The sequence below is a fragment of the Parasteatoda tepidariorum genome, chromosome 1 (assembly GCF_982258835.1).
Source record: "Parasteatoda tepidariorum strain Cologne lab strain chromosome 1, Ptep-v5.0, whole genome shotgun sequence".
Taxonomy (NCBI): domain Eukaryota; kingdom Metazoa; phylum Arthropoda; class Arachnida; order Araneae; family Theridiidae; genus Parasteatoda; species Parasteatoda tepidariorum.
The window spans coordinates 25,837,461-25,852,712 of record NC_141755.1 but is presented as its reverse complement, the minus strand read 5'-3'; the positions used below and the strand labels follow the sequence as shown (position 1 = coordinate 25,852,712).

The 15,252-nt window shown below is 26.6% G+C and overlaps 1 protein-coding gene across 1 annotated transcript in view; it reads right to left on the bottom strand.

The window, feature by feature from the left end:
- Nucleotides 1-14,849, bottom strand: part of LOC107450269 (protein O-mannosyl-transferase Tmtc3) — a 250,346-nt gene extending 235,497 nt beyond the window's left edge. The window contains exon 1 of the mRNA XM_071180106.2: nt 14,558-14,849. The gene's annotated coding sequence lies outside the window, so the exon portion shown is untranslated. The remainder of the gene's footprint in view (nt 1-14,557) is intronic.
- Between the last annotated feature and the right edge of the window lie 403 nt (nt 14,850-15,252).

The window sequence follows — 15,252 nt, the reverse complement described above, 5'->3', positions numbered from 1 at the left end:
ATTTTGAAGATTAAAAAATCTGGACGTCTTGCATTTAAATCTTGACACATTTCCAACCACAGTGCAAACGTAAAATATCCTCAATGTTCGACGGATCACTAGTTTTGGGTCCTCTTGCTGTTGGGTTAACTATTAGTTATTTCCGTGGTTTTCCTCACACCTCAGGTTAATATATCCCAGTATTTTATCCAAGATTTCCCTTGCTCTTTGAGTTGGCTTCAAAATTACAATCTTATTGATTTTACCAAAATTTAAAGGGATTTCTAAACGCTGGTTATATCGTAAAGTAATTAATATTGTTGGAATACAAGATTGTTAAATAAAATGTCTTTACGGGATACTAAAGCAGAAATATAAATCAACTTTTCTTTTGCAATTGTATTAGTACATAAATGCATTTAACTAGATTCAAATTATTTTACAACACTTTGTAATTATGTCTTTATATGATGAAAAAGAAGACAAATTATTCAGTACAAAAAACAGTAAATTAAAAAAAAAAACTTCGCATGAAATTAGTTTTCGTTCTTAGAAACGTTTCAATTCACAATTTTTCTTAGTAATCGAAGAAAGACTTTATTAAATAAGGAGACTAATTAAATAATCTTTAAAATAAAATAATTAAATGTTTAAAAACATTCAACGCAGATATTAAAATTTAATGAAAAATGGAAATTATACTTAAATGAAAAAAAATTAAAACGTAACTTTAATCTAAATTCTTGTAATTCGTCAACAAAATAATTATGTATTCAACTTGCTATTTAGTTTCATTTCTTAATATAAATAAGTCATTCATTTCTAAGTCAATTATTAAGTTTAGTTAAGTTAGTATTATAAAGTAAGTTATTTAAATGAAATAGAAATATTTTTTAAGCCGAGCTGTATAAATGAATATAAATGTTCCCTGATCCAAACTGAAACAAAAGAATAAAAATAACTTTTTTTTTCTATATATAGTCACATTTCTTTTTGTAAACAGCAATTTTTCCTTACTATAAATTTTTCAACTTGAAAAAATAGTCATTTGGCACTCTTATTAAATGGGATAGCACTCCTAAAAAAATTGATCGATATAAAAGACAACTGTTTCTTTTATCAAGTTCACTGGGGAATATTCTGCATACAAATCCCAGAATGAATGATCTGTATATCTGAAAACAAGCATTTATTTAGGGTGACATCGATTTAGAAGACATTTTAACAGATTTGTCGTTCTTTCCACCCCTAAAAAAATAAAATAACACTTACAGCATTTCCTCGCTCTGCAACGAGAATGAATAAATTTGTTTTAAGAGTTCTCCGTCTCCGATATTAAATTCACACAAATCTCATGTTAACAAATTTTGAAAAAGAACATTTCACAATAGCCTCATTTCGTTTGTTCTCGCAATCCTTCGATACATCTTATTCTTTTGAATTACTCCCCTTGCATCGTAAAGGCTAAAAACAAAAACAACATAATTTCCTACAAAATGGCCCAAACAAAGGATACGGAAGACACTAGAATCAGCCTTCCACATTTCTTCTTCCCATAAAAGCATTATATTCTGGTGCATTTTTTCCCCTTTTCTTCCTTGGAAAGCTTATGACTACAGTGTATTGGGTATTTCTTTTTCTGGAGGGTGCCTATTTATGGATGGCTACAAGGAGGAAAGGGTGTTCGAGTGGGGGGTGAAAGAAAATGCGAAGAGGCTTATCGTGCCCTAATAACAATGGGCCAGCAAATGGGCTCCTCCCTAAGGAATGGCCTCCGACAAATATGAAATGAGAATAAAGTGATATGAAAACGCGAAATTGCGATGCTATTTTCCTTAGCTATTCACAAAGTAAAAATGAGGGATCGAGTATACAGTGATCTCATTTAATTTCAAGTTGAGTGACCAGAGCGTTGAGAAATTTTTGTTTTCAATTATGGTTCAAAGAGCAATTTGAAACAAGATTTATCATCACTGAGAAGATTTATTATGACCATAAATAAAGGAAGAATGTAATCAGAAGTTAATGAAGATACTTTATTTGAGGGAAAATGAAGTCATAAAAACATTTGCTTTGTTTTAGCGTAATCGGTGAAATTCAAAACAAAATAAGAGTTCATAAATAGAGTCTTAGAGCATTTGATGAAAATTTCAATAATAAAATATATTTATTTTTTTAAACTTATTGTTAAGTTAAAATAAACATTTGTTAACGCAAATAGTTCGTTTCATGGAAGATGAACTGTTAGAAATAATAGTTGTAAGCAGGTTTTAATTTTTGAATATGTATAAAGTAATTTTTACGCATGCACATTTGGTACCAAGATGTTCAAGGCTTACATACTTATTTGAAAACAATTTTTGATAAACTTGAACTAACTTTTGCATAGCTTGCTGCGTAAAACCATGGAATCTACAAAAATTGTTTTTATGCATTTTCAAAATCTAAATATTGAACATCATTTAAAGTTTCAATTTTTTAGAATTGTTTTAGTTATATTTTAACTTTGAAACGAAATTGAAAACAAAATCACATAACACGTTGTAAATTTGCAATTCAAGTCCTCTGGAATTTCAGAGCATAAGGAATTGGATGATTCTTAAAAATGTACTTCAAAAAAACAAAAAAAAATAATAGATAAAAAAACTGAATATTTTTGAATGATAATAAAAAGTTTAGTATTTATTTCTAAACCAACATGTATAATAACAAACTTTTGATCACGGTAACAGTATAAGCCTATTAAAACATTACGTGCTTAACATACGTGCTTAATGTGGGATAATTTATGAAAATGTGCAATATCTGTTTTAAATAATTTCATTTATGAAAAAAAAGTCATGTTAGAAACTTTAGCACTCCTGCACTTGCTAAAATAATGTGAAGAAATTTATGAGGGTTAAAGCTCTAAAATTTCGAGAACTATAGAATAATGATGATAATGTCTTCAGGGTAGAAAGCTGGCATATTTTTCTTCCCAGACTAGCTGGCACATGATCGATCCCAAACGGGGTGGACTTCAAGCCACCATGGGGGCTAGAACTCCAGTCTAGTCCCAAACAATGTACCTTAACCAATGTGTCACTGCGGCTCGATATTCATATTTCTATAGGAGTTATAATAATACTGGACCAGTGATGTTTAAATATAGATTTGCAATTTTCGCTCGCAATTTTTTTTGAGGAACGTAAAATATTTTATATAGCGTAATATAACATATTTAATATAACATACACATATTTTTATTAAAGGTCGATGCGCTATTATCTCAATTTTAGTTGAGTTCTAAAACCTATGATATTGCAGAAGTCGTAGAATAATAGGCCATGTATCTGCAGCTCTCGCATTATATATATATATATATATATATATATATATATATATATATATATATATATATATATATACACTATGATGCTTTTAAAATAATAATAAACCTGAAGAACACTGTAAGAGTTCATTTCTATCATCTACTATGTTTTTAAAAGAGAAAAAAAAGTAAAACAATTTCACGGGGTTTGTCTTTAACAGGAAGCTATCTAGTGAACTTTCAAATACCTTAGAGTTTGTTAAATTTAATTTCTTATAACAACAGGGAAAATTGTGCTCTGATATTTTCAAGATTTCACTGGTAACGGTTCAATTTCCTTACAATGACAAAACTATGTCACGATTTTTCTAAAATGAAAAACACGTGTGGCCATTTAATGTTTCATACAGTAAGCGAAGCTATGTCGCGATATTTCTAAGATAATAAAAGTTTAAAAAAAAGCATTTAGAAATGATACAATTTTTTACTTTCAAATCTCGGAAATACTTGAAGTATAGTTGTTTATTTTTGCTTCACAGAATACAAGTATCGTGCATTTCATAAATAATCAAATTTAGAACTTACTTTTGCATATTTATTGCCTTTATCCAGTGCGATTCCTGCTATTTATTGGAAATTCCCAGAAATATGAACGTAACAACAAAAACCCAGAGTACAAGGCGAGAAATCGAGACGAGCTTCGAATTTTCAGCTTTAATTTTTATATCTTAGAAACCTTAGGACGGCAAACTTATATTTTTTCTTTCCTGGAACCTAAAGGTACTCTAAATATAACCACATTTTTCCAAGGTTAACTGTGTTTCTAATACTAGCTATTTATAATGAATTTTTTTTCAAGTACAGATATTTAATAAACATCTGTATTAAATACCTTCATTTCAATTCGAAATAGGTAAAGTGTTTTATAAATTATAATCTGACATCTTACTTCAATTACGATTATCAGATTAATGAGTTTAATAAAGTACAAGCTGTGTCATAACATAAAATTTTAAAAAAAATCTATATTATACCACAAAAATGTTGGTTAACGAAGGAAAATATTTTTTAAAAAACTAACTAACATTATAAAATAGGTCAAAATTAGAATCAAATGAGTTTCAAAACTTCGAAAAGCTATAAATTCAGTATTTTTAAAAAAAAACTCTTATGAACTTTCGAACAATTACTAAAGTCATTAATTATGCTCTTAATAATTATACTATGTTGTTGACAGGTGATAGTTTATCGCAAGGCTTCGATTAACAAAAGAACTCGCATATGGTAAATGCTCTTGTATTATTCATCCTGACAGCGTCTATTTTAAAAATGGTAAATTCATAACACCAGTGAGGAAAACCCCTTTTTTAATAAATTTAGCACAATTTTCTCAAAAACTATCATACGTTAGTGAAATTACCCCACAACTATAATTAATCTCTGCTTGAATATGGAAGAAGTTCTGTTTAAATATTCTTTAAATCAAAGAATTTCTGACAATAGAAAAAAGTAATTTCGTTAGAGTTTTGTATTATTCATTTTCTCGGATATTAATGAGATTTGGATATTGATTCTTCTATGTTGCCACTATAACTAAAGTTAATAAGCTAATCGTACACGAAGAAAGTTTAATTAGTTTTGTAGAAAGTTTAAACTAAACTGCAGAGTGTTTAGCAGAGCAGATTAAAGAAGACTTATGCAAAAATGTCTAAATATAATTTTGTGATGTTTAATTTTTTTTAATCTCAATTTAGAAATTTTTCTTTAAATATTACAAAGGTTTAACTTAACTAAATTTAATAATTTTCAATTAGAAAAATATAAAGCAGTTTCCCTACTCGAAACAATACGTAGTATAATTGGCATATTATTTAAAAATAAATGGTATAGTTGTTTTATTAATAATAACGGTTAATCACTTTACGAAAGAATGCTGGTTGTCTTGTAAGACAAACGGTGTGAAGAGCCTAAATATACAAGTAGGTAATTTCACTGCAAAAACTTACTTACAAAATAAATACTAAAAATTCAGGTTTTCAGTATTTTTAAGGTAAAGTCTGTTTTTACCGTTAAATTGCATAAAACAATTTTCAATGCAAGACATTAAATATTACTGCAAAAATTACAGTATAAAATATCTTTTGTTCCTTAAAATTTTCCTGAAAAATGGATTTCATGGTAAAATTTACTAGCACACGGTATTTTTACCGTAATTTGATCTTTTTAACAGGGAACAGTTTAATACATTTTTTTACAAGCACTTATATCGTTTTTATCTTTAATATATTTCTACTTTAATCACTTGAATATGATAAAAAATTTCTAGTGAAACTTGAAAAAAAGTTTATGACATCAAGAGAAAAAATAATCAAGCATTTTATCTCCAAAAGATAAGACGCAAAATAATAAAACTACTCAGCATCCGCTGCTCATTATATATATATATAAAAAATAATTCATAAGTATATCAGAAAACACCATTTAACCAAATAAGATATTTCTGTTTTCCAAACACGTATGAAAAGTGACAAAACACGTTTTATTTCTTTCGATTACATTTTATTAGAAACAAAATCCTCTAGAATTTCCTTAAGAGTATCAATATTTAAAACATGAAAAAAGCTTTTTAACCCCTGATCTCTGCTGAAAGTTCAACTCAAAATAAAATTGACTGATTTAGGATGGAAAAGGTATTTTAAAGGCTCTTTTGTAAGCAAATCTTGTTAGCGGGAATTTTCTTGGATTTTGACCTTCTCTATACTTAGGCACGAAATGGTTTGGCATCTCGTTGCCTAGCAACCAGCATACTACCGTCTTCGTTTTTATTATTATTTTTCTTTCTTATTCTTCTCAATCGGGTATATTTATTCGGTCGCCACTTTGTCTATTCTATATGTTTGATAAGACTTTTGTCCGTGCAGTACATAGACTGAATTTTTATGTTGCACTGGCACGAAGTCTGATAAATTTCTTATTCCCTGCAGAACGTTTTTTTGATATTTCAGATTTTTTTTTATTCATAAAGAAGTTTAAAAAAACATGATTAAAATAAATAATTGAGTCAAAATATTTAATTTTGAAGAAATTTAAATGCATCAAGACATTTATAAGCTTAGTTGTTTTAACAAAAACGCATTAAAATAAATGAAAAAAAGATGACCTTGTAGATGAAAAAAAGGTGACCTTGCTTAATAGAAAAAAATGGTTGAAGATTATTATTTTTTTTTAACTTATTTAAAGAGTGTTTAGAAGAACAGTTTAAAAATATTCTCAAAAATAAAAATACGAAATTATTGAAGCATTAAGAGTTTAAAAATTAGCAAAAGAGCAAAGCAATGAAAAAAATTATCATTGGATGAATACGTAAGTGTTATTACTGCACGCCGATAATACAAACATTATATTCAGTTTATCAAATACTCGCATTTAGGAAAAGTGCATTAACCTTTCAAGCACATTAACAAATTTCTAAAAATCCGCATGTTATTAAATTCTTTCATATCTTTTAAACAAGCATTTTAAGAAAAACTGAAATTATATACACTTGAAAAATTTATTAATATTGCATTAAAACAATACGATTAACAAGCTAGTTATATATATGCATTTATTAAAATGAATATTTTTAACAACATACATATACTTAACTATATTAGATGTAAAAATTTGACAATGTAACACAAAAATATATCCATTTAATTTTAGAATATTTAAACAAGTTCATTTGAATATGTTATTTAATATTATGCTTAAAGAACTCTTTACACAAATAAACCTATCGCAAATAATTATGAAACAAACATTATATATTTTCTCTACTATCTAAAGAATAACTAAGAATAACTCTTCTTCTAAAAAATGCCTATCTTAAAATTTTCTGATAAACATATTCAATATCATAAATTACGCAGAAATATTTCTGATTTTGCACTACTTTTATTTAAATTCATTTCGTAAGAGCCTATTGTATCATTTATAACCTGTTATATTATATCAGCTGCTATGCAGCGAGACTGAATTTTCACCAAAAGTTGTGTTTACCGCCTACAATCTAATGTTGCAGTAAAAGAGTTTTACAGGGATCACAGCTACAAAGGAGTACATTGGTTACAACTCAGGTTTGCAACATAGCACATAATTATAGCATGAGATCGCAATTTATCGTTCATAATATTTAAATAATTTTAATGGATTTTAAAAACGAAATTTTAAAATTCCCCCCCCCCAAAAAAAAAAAAATATTTCAGAAAGTGCCTACTAGAATTTCCTTATTTGATTAATCTGAACTAATAACGTAACAATAAGTACTACTTTTGAAAAATTCTTTCAGAAACCTTAAAAAACGATTAAAACATTTTTCGTATTAGTAATGATTTTTTATGTAAAAACAATAACTTAAAGCCAAAAATAAGGCATCTTTTTTTTGTCTATTTATATCATATAAATAAAAAAAGTGATTCGCTCACTTTCAATTTACATTTATGAATTCATATACAGCAGAACTTGCTTTAAAATTTAAAAAAAAAATATATGTATGTAATTTTCTCAATTGTAAAAAATAGTACATCTTTCCATTGTTCATTTACAAAAAAAAAATTTTCTGACAAAAGATGAATATTTATGAGCTTTCATACAGCAGAAATTGTTTTAAAATCACATTAATGTTTAGATCATCCAATAGTGTTGTTATTCTATTTGTCTGTTATTAGAGTGACAAATGATTTATTTTTTAATTTCTATTGTTTTGCATTTTATATTTATAAAAACTTCGACCTTTTGACTTTCTACTCACAGGGTGACTAGATGATATAGCCAATCGTGCTGTTTATCTTAAGTTTTATACTCTATCGATTCAAACTAAATTAGTTAGCAATTGTAACGTTGTCTCTAGCTTTTTGCAGAATTAATTTATAGCTTTTTTCGCAAACTTTAAAAGTGTCTGACCATTTTTAAGTTTCATATCTAAGAAAGCATATCGACTTTTAAAAGAAATACTACACCTTCTAACTTCCTCGCCTTGTAGTCTAAAATTCTTCTCAATTATTTAATGTAGTTGCAAAACTTTTGCTTTAACATATGACTTAAAATGATCTTAACTATAGCCTCATTTTAATAATTTTTACATTTGTATAACTTCCATAAAATATTTCACAGTCAGTATAAATATTATGGAGTGTTAAAATTTCCGGAATTGACAGTTCAAAAATATTGAAATACTGTTAACAATATTGTTGCATAAGATTGACATAACTATATTTCAAAAAACCTTCGAACATTTTTCGAAAAATTGAGAAAACATTTCATTAAAGTATAAGTTATAGCAAAACTACATCGTTATGTGTAAAAAATATAAATAAAAAATAAAGTAAAATATGTAAAAATATATTATCTTTTTGATTTATTCATTTTTATTTTTCTATGTTACTCGTTTTCTGAACTTTTTCAGGGCACAAATTTAATGTCTATGCATTTTGTATATGAAAATTTTTCTTAAATCAGGTGATTTAGTGCAAGAAAACTAAAATAACATTCAACTCAGTATTCTAACACAACATTAAAAGGTTTCACAAAAAATTATTTTAAAATCGCATCACACCTTGAAGTCATTACTTAGAAAAAGTAAAATACTTTCATTAAAAACATAGAATAAAATAATCCTCGGTTTTCAGATTACTGTTTGCATTCCGAATTTAGATAAACAGTTTATTTTAAGCTTTTCTTTATAGTTCTCGTTTAAAGTATTTTATTTGGCATTAGTAGTTTTAATTCAAAAGAAATAAATCAAATATTTATCACGTCACTTTATTTAATCTTAAGCATCTTTAATGTTATAGCTAAAAAATTTTCATAATTTATTTGACTTGTTAATATGCTATCGTTGAATATGTAGCAGAAAATATGTTACGTATAATTACTTGGAAAGTAATTGATAAACACATATGTTCAATTTTTATTTTAAATAATTATTTTCAAGATAAAACTTCTGCCATTTTTACATTGCATCAGTATTTATGTAAAAGTGCATAAGCATTTATCTTTTAAAAACTCATAGACCTAATCAAGGCCCAGAGCATAAAATATTTAATACTCTTTTTTTAATGTCGATATGGAAATTTGTGAAAAATTTCGGAAATAAGGAAATTCTGATAAAACGTTTTGTTTTATTTGACAAAGATGAAAACTCGATTCAAGATTCAATTTGAAATGAAGAAAAAAAATTTATTTCAAAAACTCTACGAGTTTTCAGTATCTTTACAATGATGTTTACTAAAATATTTTCTAAACAAATGTTTGTCTTTTTCGAGTTTAACTTGAAAATAAACAGGGGCAATGCTATCAACTTAATGCTTTATATGATTTGTTAATAGAAATATGCATAAAATATAAATATTTAAATATTATTTGCATCTAAAGAAATAATATTTACGTCATAAAATTACGAACATTTTAGAGACCGTGAAACTAAACAGGTTATCTGAATGATACATTTTAAATATTCACAATTGTAGGAAAATAAATTAGATTATAATTTATGTGGTAATTTTAATGCGACAGATTATGTATCCTGAATAATTCAGGTTGTCTACTTTTTCCTCATATTATTATACACGCAGTCGTAAAAGCGAAGCGAAATTATTTGCTCGTTTACATACATACCTGCCTAATTTTTTTGCAACTAAATTATTTCATAAGAATATTTTTTTTTTTACATTGTAACGGTATATAATTCTGAAACATAATGTGAAATTTTCTTACATTTATTTTAAAATGTTTGTAAGTGTTGCATATAAGTTAAATTTTGCCAATTTATGCGTCGTTGAATCTGCAATTCAATGGTTAAGTATGAAACGTAAGCTTTAGAAATTTATTATTTTATCTAATTATTTTAATTAAAATTTAACTTAAGTTATATAAACTGAGAAAAGAGTATTTTCTTTGTATTACTCTCTCAATTAAAATAATTTCTATACTTAAATTATCACTCCGATTAATTTTAACATAATTAAATTTTAATTTATCGAATAGAAGAGGCAGGAAATCAAAATGTTTTTGGACATAAATTAAAAATTATTTCTTAAATAAGTCATTTTATATTGGGAGATGTGATTCCACCGTACTTTTTAAATATGTATTTGTATTTGACGTGTTTTATTGAAAATTAGGAATATATAAAAAATATTTTTATTCATGTCCCTAAGAAAATCATTCAAGGTTTATTTTATTTGACTATTTCTATGATTTCATATCACCCTAAATGATTTTGTAAATTTCTTCATGCCCCCTTGACAGTTTTATCTACTTGAAAAACTATCATTAATTATTTTAAGAAAATTAAACTAACTTTTTATTTCCTTCCTTGATAACGTTAGCAATATTAAATGACATATAATAAATTAAGCTTTTTCAAATTTTCTTAAACATTTTAATATGTAAGCAAACTATGTGAATTGCTTATTAAATTTCAGTTCAGCCAAATAAGTATGAATTTGTAAAAGTGGCCAGATACTTGATATTAATTAAAATATTGATTAATTGCTATTTAGTGTTAGATGAAAATTACTATTTTCTATTGTCTTTGCGATTGGTTACTTACAAAGTATCAGTGTGATGCTTTCAGTCAAAATAAAAAAATTGTTATATTAAAAAACTCAAATTTGTGTTTTTTTGGAATTTAAAAATAAGTTAAGCAGTAAGGAACTTAAAAATTAATAATCAAGTAACTTACGAGGCAAGGCCTTTAGAATGGATAGGTTAATTTAAAATATGAACCAAATCGATTAAATTATTCTTGGGAAAAAACGTTTAAATCAAATTTGCAGTTATAAATTCATTGTATTATATTCGATGTTTATTTATTATAAATTAGAAACATTTTCAAAAAAATTATAACTGTGCTGCGAATGATAATGAAAAATTCAGATGTTATTAACGCAAAGTATTGATGTTTTAAATGATAACAGATGTTTTGATTTATATTATACTTCACCTTTAAATACTTTATTAACAATTTACTACTAAACTTCAAGTTTAAATAGAAAGATAGACCAATTCATTTTGAGGATTTTCTTTTAATTATTATAAGCATAGGTTCTTACTAAGAATAATAACATTATTATTTTTCGTTTTGACTGTTATTAAAATTGACAATTAAAAAGAATTATTATTTATTCTAGGATGTTTCTTGAAGTGTTCCGTTAATTTTTCTTTAAGTTTATACTATAAAGTATTTTAAGCAATAAAATGTGTTATATTACGTAATATGCATACCGAAAAAGGACTCCGTACGCAAAAAAACTATAAATGGTGTAAATCTCTTGACTCAGCAAAGTACCGAAACTATATGATGTAAACAATTGAAAACTAAGTTAGTATGAAGAATGATTTTAAGCATAGATTCGTAATAAGAAGTATAACATTATTATTATTTTTCACAATGACTGTCGCAATTAATAAAAATAATTATTTGTTCTAAGATGTTTCTTGAAGTTTTTCATTAATTTTTCTCTTAGTTCATACTAAAAAAAAGTATTTAAGGAATAAAATGTGTTTTACATAAAATGTATACCAAAAAAGACCTCAGTACGCAAAAAAATAATTTATAAATGGTGTGAATCTTTTGTATCCGCAATATTACATAACTATATGATTTTAACAATTAGAAACTAAGCTACTTTGAGAAATGCACGAGTTTAAATCATCACTTTTTTACATAATATGAAACTATGCGAATATTTTTTAATAAAACAAAAAAGTAAACTACTCGACAAAGTTATTCTAATTAGTTTTATATAAATTATTAGTTTTTGAAATAATGCTGAAGAGTCTTGGAAATTATGTTCGTTAATGATAAATAACTTATTTCGGAGTAATTTATTGGAAATGCATATTTGTAAATTTTTTTGCCCTACTTTACGGCGGATATTTTGCTTTTAAGTATGTTTCCAAACGCAACACCTCTTTTTTAGTACTTTTATCGTATTTATAAAATGAGACTATGATAACTCATTTAGATTAATAAAGTATTTTGTGTTTGCACTATTAAAAATTTATTAGATTTACTGAAATTTTATTTAAATATAAATTTCATTGAATGGATATATCTCAGTTAAATCCTTTCTGCATAATAATATACTTTAATTGTGTATATTTTTTAAAATTTATCTACTTTAGTTGTTACAACTCCGCATCAAAATTTTATTGATTTTCTTGAAAGCACAGAATACTTCTCCTTAATTTAAGTCATGGTTTCATATTAATTAAGAGCTTGGGGCGTAATAGCATTTTCTTCTTTTGTACGACAAACGTAAAATAAAAATTACTAACTAACCTTCTTATTTATTGATCGAAAAATGAAAATTTGCTTCATTTGCCTATATTTAAATGCTTATTAAATAAATCGCATTATTATCATTTAAGAATGGTTAACTCACTTTATTCATTATTATTTTTTGTCTTAAAGTCCACGATACCGAATATTAGTAGTTACTGTTGTAGATCACATAAATTTGATATGTGGAGAGACAAAACAATTCTGGTAAAATTTACTGTACGGTAAGGACATTTCTGGTAAAAAAAAGGGTTAATAAAGCCAAAATGTACGGCATTTAAATCAGTCATTTGGTAATTTTTAGATTCATATAGTAATAAGTTTTCGGAAAAATCTGTCTTTCCAATTTACAACTCGTAATACCACACATTTAGTAAGAAATACAAAACTGAAAAGTAAATTTAACCGAATAAATTATTCTTATGCCAAGCTCTAAGTTATCATGATGAAATTGCCAAATTTCTGATTTACCAAATTTTTTCACTTATTATATACCGTATTTCATTGTTAATCTTGTCAAAACCAATACCAAAGCGTTTCGGAAAAAAAATATTGAGCGTTATATTGTTACTATAGAGCAAGAAATTTGGTGAATTTTGTCCTATTCTTGTAATTTGAACTATTTGTTTTTTCTCAGAGTTACGCATCTCAGTGTGAATTCCATGTTTCTTTTTTTTTCTTGCCTTAAATCGAACAAAATAAGTGATGCAAGAATACCAGAGCTTAACTGTATAATTTTAATAACTTTAGAGTGATTAATGATTATATAATTAAAACTGCAATAATTATCAGCCTCTTGACGGTTTCGTAACTGGAAAAATTTGAGAGAACTTTATTTCTCTACAGTATTCCCCTATTTAACTGGATTTGCTATACTTTGAATAGTTCATTCTAAAGATACTACACTTCATTGGCATGACGTACAGAAAGTGAAACTATGGATCATTACTCCAACTGCGGTTGTAGTTGAATTTTGCATTTTCTCGTAATATATTTTGTTATCGGTTAAAAGATAAAAATATATATTAAAAAGACCCGTTAAAGTCGAATTAAAATGTAAGGCACTAATTTATCCCTTTTCTTCCCGAAATTAACTGGAATATTCCGTTTTCTAACTGAAGTGCACCATTTTTATTCATTTTTTCCCATTTTTACAGTTAAGTGATAAACTTAGTTTTTTATCTGATTTTTCGGCACTTTCAAAGTTCTGCGTATTTACTTTAATATTTTTTCGCAGTGAAACATAATTTTCAACTTTTTTTCACAGTTAAATATTTCACAAAGACTTTCATGCGTAGTTTTGACTTTAATCAAATACAGAATTTCTTGAAAAATTGAAACGGAAAAATTCTTTAGAAATACGTAGGATTTGTAACGAAAGGAGTTTTTTTATAAACGTAAAACTATCAATTTTACCATATATTTCTTGTTTAAAATTTAAGATAAATACATTTTTTAAGGGATAATTGAAAAATTTAACTGTCGTGGAGTCAAAATTTTCTCATCTGATAAAGATTCATTTAAATGTGCCTCTCGGCACATCAGACAATAATTTTATATTCTTTTTTTAAATGTATTGAAATTTTTCTAATAATTTACATACTTATAATTAACATTTAAAAAAAATCTACAAATAATTAGTCTGTTTAAAGATATTTATTTTTATCAAACATTTTAAAACATTGTTACACTTTTAAATTACGTCCCTTTGGTAGAATAATTTGACTATTTTAAAATGTTTCCTGTGAACTACGTATTTTTCTAAAAAAAAGAATTTTACCTATTTCAAAAAACATATTTATAAAGAGTGTACAATAACACGCAAAATAATTTGCAACAGTTCAAGAAAAAAGCTTATCTTCATAGTAAGTCTGATAAATAATTCATTTTCAATAAAGTAAATAAATAAAAAGGAGATGAAAAAAAATATATCTCCTTACCGTTAAAAACAATCGTCGAAAAGAAAAAGAAATCCTTTCAGCTAAGTTTTCGTGCAATTCGCCATAGGGCGAATTGAAAAATCGGAAAATCTGGACTTAATCTACGTCACGAATTGCAGTAGCAGACGATAAATATCGAGAAGAGCATTTGAGAAGAACGAAAGAGGTTCGGGAAAATGCCCGGTTCTGTTGTCGTCTGCCACCTCGTACCCTACTTTTAAATCCGCACATTGCGCCACTCGCTCGACCCCCTCTTACATACCTCCCCACCGCCACACACGTCGGAACTACCATGGCTGCATGGAGATGATGACGTCGACTCGGCAGCAGCGGTAGCGCCACCACTCCGCATGTCAAGGGGAAGGGGGATACAAATCTTATGGTATTAATTTTTTAGCATGGAAAAAAAAACGAGTATGGTTAGGGCATGGGAAACAAATAAAATCTGATTGATTATCCGGCTTTTGAATTAATTCGTTTATTTAGAACTCGATCGCTGATACTCCAGAAAGCCAGTTTTAAACATTACACATCAAAAGTTAAACGTTACATTTTAATGCCCAAACAAATCTTATTAATGATTAGTTTGCTCATTTGATATTACCGATAATAACACAGCATACCTAATATAAATAATTATTTTTCCAGAGCTAACAAATAAGGCAAAATTCACTATATAGTTATAGAAACCTTAT